This window comes from Alosa pseudoharengus, unplaced genomic scaffold (genome assembly GCF_046254945.1).
Source record: "Alosa pseudoharengus isolate Yale_2024_CS ecotype anadromous, Long Island Sound unplaced genomic scaffold, YU_APseudo_1.1 YU_APseudo_1.1_scf_20, whole genome shotgun sequence".
NCBI lineage: Eukaryota > Metazoa > Chordata > Actinopteri > Clupeiformes > Clupeidae > Alosa > Alosa pseudoharengus.
The window spans coordinates 36,140,624-36,149,133 of NW_027468664.1; the positions used below are offsets into that span (position 1 = coordinate 36,140,624).

Consider the following 8,510-nt stretch of genomic DNA (forward strand, 5'->3'; position numbering starts at 1 on the left):
ATCCCACCAGTGTGATGGCACCGTGTTTAATCGTCTTTCTCTAAGCTGTTCTGAAGCCTGCTGCATTGTTTTCTGCTCAGATTGCAGACTTTGGGCTGTCTAACTTGTACCATAAAGACAAGCTGCTGCAGACCTTCTGTGGGAGTCCACTCTACGCCTCTCCAGAGATAGTCAACGGCAGGCCATACAAAGGCCCTGAGGTATGGAACTATAACACACACACACACACACACACACGCATACACACACACACACACACACACACACAAACATATCTACACAATGTATGAACACATGCACGTACAGTACACACACACACACACACACACACACACACACACACACACACACACACACACACACACACACACATATACAGTAGACAAACAAACACACACAGAGTAAGGAACACATCACTGTTTCAAATGACTAATGCTTAATTTTTGATAGTTCAGTATACACTACACAATACTCCCCAATTCGAGGTTTATGCCTAAGATTGTAGCAGCAACTGCAAATCAAAGCCAATATTCATGAAAAGCACATTGCAGCATCAGGATATAATTTGTTTTGACGTCAATTCTGTGTTTCTTTCTGCATTCTGTCTTACCCCATATTAAGCTGAAACTTTCCCCAAATTACTCAGACAGATTCCTGAATCTGGAGGTGTTTACTAACTCAAGCATCTGTCAACTTTTATAGGCTTTAATTCCATCTGTCTTAGTATTACTTCTTAGATGTTTCCCAATATACTCTGCTGGAGGCGTTTTGTAAATCCTGCGTTTTTCTAATGAATCATTTGATGAAGGGTTTGGTTGTGAAATGCTTATGTGTGTGGGATGTTAAGACCCTGGAGTGTGTCCAGTCTTGCCTAATGCACCGCCAAGGATGATGGGTAGGGAGATGAATTTACATGTGTGGGCCACAAGGACCACACAAACAAACAAACAAACAAACAAACGAACGAACGAACGAACACAAACTAACACACACAATAAAGAATTTGGATTCAGCAAAAGAAATGGGCTAATAGTTATTTGTTTTTCTGGAAGGTGGAGGGGGAAAACACTTGGAAAAAACCCCAGGTCATGCAGGGCCTGTTTGTGTGTGCGTGTGTGCGTGTGTGTGTGTGTGTGTGTGTGTGAATTCTTCCTCTGCTGGAGGAAGTCACACCACCCCCACCCCTCCCCAAATCGGATTTCCCAAAGTACACACACACACACACACACACACACACACACACACACACACACACATACACATAGTCAGCCAGTTAAAAGTCCTAATCCTAGGAATGTCCAATAACATGCAAACTATTTTCAGGATGTCAAAACAAACACACTCACCCCTCTCTGTTTCCGAGGGAGCTCAGAAACATAGTGCCAATCAGCAGGCTGGAATGTGCATTCACAATATCACATTTCCCATCATGACATGTGTCATTAGGGAAGACACAACAACACGCACACACACACACACACACACACATATACTCTCACTCCCTCTCCCGATCTCTCACACCAAAACTATCTTCCTCTTTTGCACTCTTGTTCAAACATAAGCACACCTACCTACACACACACAAACACACACACACACACACACACACACACACACACACACACACACACATCAGCCTTACATAACATCTCTCACTGGATTGCTGGGAAAGACTCCCCTCCGATCACCTCTGTATTGGGATCAGGGATCACTGGCCAACAATCACACAACCTCTCACATCTGCTCCCACCCTGTCACACACACACACACATAGCACATGCACACAAACATGCACACACACACACACACACACACACACACACACACACACACATACACACACACAGCACATGCACACAAACATGCACACACACACACACACACACACACACACACACACACACGAGCACATATGTAGACTCATGCATATAGACACATACACATACTGTATGTACAAATGCACTTATTCTCACTCACTCACAAACACACACGTACACAGACACACACACACAGACACACACACACACACACACACACACACACACATACCAGAACAATCACACACTCACATCCCTGAACAGCAGCCTGGGGAGTGCACTTCCCCAAAAGGCCAATCAGATCGGCCCCTGTGTGCCTAGCGTTCCCAAGCCATGAGTGGACAATTCCATGGGTCAGGCTTTGGGGATTATCAGAGCCAATCAGAGGAGAGCTGATGCTGGGGCAACGCCAAAGACAGCTTCATCAACACTGTGCAACACACACACACATGCGTACACACATGCACACGTCCGTTCGCACACACAAACACACATGCACGCACACATTTTAATTCTTCATTTGTCTACATGTACATACAGTACACACCTACACACATACACATTTTCCTTTTTACAGATACACACAGAAAAAGACACGTACATAAGCACGTGCACACTCACACACGTGGACACACATACACTCTCTTCCATACACACACACACACACACACCCTCTGGCCATGAACCTGGGGCAGGGTATACATAAACACCATTACCTAGCGGCGGCGTGATGTTGATGGGATGGAGAGAATGCATACGCCCTATACTGCAGCCGCCTAGCCAAACAATGGAGGTCTGATGCAGACATCCTTTACTAACGACACAGGGACTACTTTTTCCATCATCTCATAAAGATCCAATCAGAGTAGCAATCAAAGGAAGGGCAGAGGTTTGACATTGGGCAGGTAACACAAACTAAACCTGCCCATGGAACCAGTTTGTTCCAGACGGGGCTGATTGCTGAGTTTCCCACAGGAACATTTCGAGTCAGGCAAAGTGCCCATACGATGTTGCTGATAGTTCAAAAAGTTGGAGTTGAAGGTGTTTTGATTAATCTTCTGAGCTGTTATGTGTCACTGAAATAACAGTCTGAACTGATTTTGGACTGCTGTTTTAGCTTACCATGCATTGGTATGCAGGATCTCTACTCATTTAAAAAAAAAAAAAACTGTGAACTGAATTTGGACCTTTCCAATGTCTTTATAAAAACTGCTCTGTGTCACCCATACACTCTGGAACCAGTCAAAAGCATTTAGTTCAAAGTTTATGCTGCAACAATTAACCTCCATTACAATCAATGGAATTGGCACGTATATTTAAAAACAATTTACTTCCAAAATTATGTTTACACTCAGCAAACGGAACACTTCAGTTGCGCACCTGGTGTAGCCAGCCTGTTATGCAGCCTCATATGAACAGAGTGGTCACTGGTCGCCTTAACCCTTAGTGACGGAAATGTTGGATAATGAACGTTCTAAAGAATATCTGGGTTCATTGAATTAAACATAGAATTTTAGAACCTTGAATTGTTGCGGAACAATCTTATGTTAGAATGTTCAAAAACCCACACCTTTAAGGCTTTGGAGTCAGTCTGTGTGAACCCCCACTGTGCGGTCTGTCTAACCCTCCCTCTGGTTTTCCCCCAGGTGGACAGTTGGGCTCTGGGAGTGCTGTTGTACACCCTGGTGTACGGGACCATGCCGTTTGATGGAGGAGACCACAAAAAACTCATCCGCCAGATCAGCAATGGAGAGTACAGAGAGCCCACCCAGTCCTCAGGTAAGATAGTTTATATTCGTTTTATTCATTTTTATTTTTTATTTATTTTATGTGTAAGGGACAATGATGTACAATTTTAAAACATAAATGTTGCCATTTGATGCACTATACCAGAGTAACCTTTAGTGTGTGTATGTATGTGTGTGTGTGTCCATCTCAGATGCGCGTGGTCTGATCCGCTGGATGCTGATGGTGAACCCTGAGCGCCGGGCCACAGTGGAGGACATCGCCAACCACTGGTGGGTCAACTGGGGCTGGAAGTCCAGTGTGTGCGACTGCGAGGTCAAGCAAGGGGACGTGTCTGGCTCCTCCCCAATGTTAGCCCGTTTTATCGACTGGCAGAACCGCACCGATGGCCGCTCAGCCACCAAGGCGCCGCGTGCGTCGGAACCAGCCAATGGTAACGGATCAGGGTCAGGTCCACCGGCACGCCAGCGGATGAGGAGGTCATCGAAGGAGAATGATGCCAGCGTGGTTGGCGGTGTGCGTGTCGGAGGAGGAGGTCATGTGACCCTTGAGCCAGGCCCGAAGCGGCCCAAGGGGATACTGAAGACACGGGCGAGCGGCGACCAGCGGTCACAGAGCCTGGGTGAGATCGAGCTCCGCCGCTCCATCCAGTACCAGGACGCTGCCTGCAGCACCGCTTTCGCGTCCGCCTCCAGCCTTGGGAAGGACGTCGAGGAGGAGCACGAACGCTTCCTCCTGGATGGCTCGCCAACCAACATGGTGCCCACGCTGCCCAAGAAGGGCATCCTGAAGAACAACCAGCAGCGCGAGTCCGGCTACTACTCCTCTCCAGAGCGCAGTGAGTCCTCCGAGTTGCTAGGGGGCGGTGTCACCATGCCCCCGCCCCAGCACCAGCCACCAGCCCCAACCGGCTCCCCGACCCGCCGGGCAGTGGGCAGGAAGGGTATCCTGAAGCGCAACGGGAAGTACTCCACCCACAACAACCACAGCAGCGTCCAGCTGTACGGCGACCCATCCTCCGCCACCGACTCAGGCCTGTCCCGCAGCCAAAGCCGGCCGTCCAGCATCGTGGACGAGGAGATGGGCCTCTCGCCCTACGTGGGCAGCATGGACTGGCCCCCCACTTCACCCAAGCCAAGCATCAGAGCCTGCCTTTCTGCCGAGGACCTCCTCCCGATGGCCGGCTTCCGGGGCCTGCAGACGTCTGCCGCGCCAGTTCTCCACGGGGGCAAGATTGCGCGTGCCAGCCCTCCCGGCTCGCCCGGAGACAACGGCAGCTTCTCACTGCTCGGGGACCTGGACGACATGACCCAGGTCTACCAGCACGCCCTAGACATCAGCAACACGTTAACCTACAGAGGAGAGGAGAAGTAGAGGTAGAGAAAGACTTAGAGAAGGACACGGACAAGTGTCCATCTCTCCTGGACTCCATGGTAACTGTTGGGGAGGCACCGTACAGAGACACTCTCATCTCGATGGGGTTCAATAGGAATATGACTGGAAGTCCATAGATGAGAGAGAACATAGAGATATTAGAGGGGATCAGAGCAGTCTCCACACATACGATGCCAATGACTGAGCTGCCTTGAAATGTTTACATGACAACCAGAGGGAAAAGAGATGATTGTGTTATTTAGACACACACACACACACACACACGCGCGTACACACAGTGGCTACACATGTATCAGCCACTGTGCCAAAGGTAAACAGACCTAAGCAGAGACTGTTAGACCACACACACCATTTGTGTAGTGTGTAAATTCTAAATATTTGCCTATTTATTGATAATATATAAAAATGTGTCCTGGTCACACCATTGGCACAACTATTGCTTCAGAGATTGGTAAAGATACAAGACTATGTGTCTTTTGATGTACTTTTCATGTCAAGTTTCCTTTTTTTAAATTATGCTTGTGATGATGTAACATGTATCAAATAGATACTCCATTTGGGGGAAAAAGGGAAGCGAACATTTTCTCTTGTAAATAGACGTTTTAAAAAAAACTGAAGTTATAACTTTTTAGGGAGCATTTGTTTTAGCCAGCCATTTTTTTTTTTTGAGAAGGAGAACTCCTTCCGTTAAGCAAAGCAGTATTTACTGTGTGTACATCGTACACTGATCCCAAAAGAACACTGGGTCAAGCATCTTACTCCAAGGCTGATGCCACAGTAGTGGCCATGGTCATGGACCTGCTCATTGTGTTTGATATTAAAATTTATCAAGAAAAACGTAGCTATTCTGGGCAAAGTTGTTGTGTTAGTCTAAACAGTGATAGTGCATAAAACTGTACAAACATTATAGAAACATGTTGAAGTTGTTTCATATAACTTGGGAAGTCAATGATACAGGACAAAGATGTAGTACCAAATTCACAGGGCTAAATATTCAGTTGTTCAATCCAGTGTTCTTTTGAGGTCACTGATGGGGTGGGAGAGTATGACATCAAGCACTTTCCCCCACCAATGGGATGGCTCAAAGATTAGAGGTTATGTTGATGTCATAAAGGTGGTTGTCATGGATTCCTGTTACCAGCTGTGTCTAGCTGACCTCAGTGATTGGTTCCTTGTGGCTTCCATGCCGAAAACGCTGATGAGAACCATGGCAACACCTCATTTGGGTGTCTTCCCAGTGACACAGTGTTATTGAAAAGCCAATGGAATCAGTTAGGTAGGATTGTTACAATGCAGTCAGAATAGTGTTAGGCCAAGCACATGTATCTGACTATACTCCGTTAACTTATTGCACACTTTTAGCAGTTCATCCGTTTAAACAAGTATAATTTGTTGTTCAGTGCATATAGATTGAAGTGTTACAGGCACAGTGGCCCTTTGTGGTTGACATTACCTACCAGACCAAGTCAAAGGCTAATGAACTTCTCACACACCAAACACCAGAATACCAGAGAGGCTAAGACAACACACTCATTACTGCACATTAACACACACACACACACACACAGTAGCAGCAGCAGTGTTCATAGAGGTGCAGACGTCTAAAGTGTGAGGGTGGTGTTCTGTGTAAACACCGGACACTGGTGTTGATTATTCGTCCCCCAAGCCCAGAGCACCCCTGCCAGCCTGGGTGTAACCTAAAAAGCCACTCCAAGACGAAAACAGTCTGCCCCTGCAAAAACAGCAACAGACCCCAGAGAACACGCCACGGCATCGGCACGTTTCGTCCAGCAGATCCATTCTTATTTGAGTAGGAAAGAATAACACAACACCCAGTGGCATGCTATAGCGCTGTCAGAATGGCCCCTTGTGGTCCTCCGAATGGGCCGACAGGTCATAAAAACAAATAAAAGGGCTCTGATAGACGTCTGCGAAAGGTCAACTCTATATTTCGCTGCTACGTGTCCCGGGGTTGAAATCACCAAGCCCTGGAAGCTCTGTGTGAAGTGTTTTCTGTATGGTGCGTGTTGTGGTTTTGCATTCTGACTCATTCCCTTTTATTTTGTGTTGCACGGACTGGGTGCTGTTAACTGGATTTACAATGCGGACAAATTTGTACTATGTTAGTATTTTGTTTGTATATTGTTTGACTATTTTTTTTTCTAGATGGCTGTGCTGTTGTTTTGTTACTTCTGCTAAACACAGAGATTGTGCACTGCCTGATTACACTATATGAGTGAGAGTGAATTCACAAGGCTTAGAGGTCATTACAGGTCAAGAGATACTGAGACATTGCATATACATGCAAACAAAGGCACTCACACACACACACACACACACACACACATAAACTGAAATTCACAACAAATCTGACTGGACTGAACTGCCCTGTGATGCTTTCTCCTTTCAAACTGGAACTAGCGGACACTTAACGCTTCACTTCAGAGACTTCCAGCAAACCTGTAAAAAAACATATGTGACAGGACTATGGTAATGTAATGTAAACTGATACATTGTTCGTTATTTAAGCTGTCTTGTTACCATACACTGCCATTGCTTCAAGTCTGTAAATCCACAGGGACATCACTCTGTTCTGTGCCTACTGTGACTGAAACTATTGTAACTCATTCTTCTCATGTTAACAGTAGCAGCGTGGCCCTTTCCAAAGCTTTGCGTTGTTTAGTTGTGTGGTCATGGCGTCCGCTTGGCCAAGGGGCAGCGATGGGACAGTTATGTTCATATAAGGCTGGCAAATCTCATGTGTTGCTGTTGCTGTCACCCTTTCGAGTGTGTGGCCTCTCACAAAGATTTGGGTGTGTTGAGCAGAGGTTATATTCTCATCCCCTTAGGTAAACACACACAACTGGCCACCCTCTGTTCAAAGCATTTTAAGTATACTTACTCTCTGCAATAACACTCTCTGCAATATCAATACTGCCACTACCAACCTCAATAAAAATCATCTTTTTGGGAATATGCATTGGCCTCGGTGTGTGTGCATTCATGTATGTGTGTGTGTGTGTTGCAATACATATTGTGTTGAAATACATATTGAAATACATATTTCACAGTAAGTTCACACACACTATGTCTCTATTGTTTTTTTGTGTGTGTATTGGTGTGCATGACAATGTGTGTGTGTGTGTGTGTGTGTGTGTTTGTGTGTGTGTGTGTGTCTTGGCATGTTTCTGTGTGTTTGTGTAGACAGAGCCATAGAGAGCCACAAACAGAACTCCCGTTTCTCCCTCTCTCCGCCCTGTTTTGTTCCCAAGGAGCTGACTTGCTCTCACTGTGCTGTGCAAGGACAGCTAGAGCACCATTCTGTGTGTGTGTGTGTGTGTGTGTGTGTGTATGGAAAGATAGAGCTCCATTCTGTTTGTGTGTTTGTGTCTGTGCATATCTCTCTCTCTCTCTCTCTCTCTCTCTGTGTGTTTGTGTGTGTGTGTGTGTGTCTCTGTGTGTGTGTGTGTGTGTGTGTGTGTGTGTGTGTGTGTGTGTGTGCTGTGCATGTGGTTGCCATTCTTCTGATAGTTCTCACATACTTTGATTTGT

General features: G+C 46.2%; 1 pseudogene; it reads left to right on the plus strand.

Annotated features, from left to right (window-relative positions):
* The window catches only part of LOC143136451 (NUAK family SNF1-like kinase 1), a 22,475-nt pseudogene extending 14,539 nt beyond the window's left edge, over window positions 1-7,936 (plus strand).
* The last annotated feature ends 574 nt before the right edge of the window (window positions 7,937-8,510 follow it).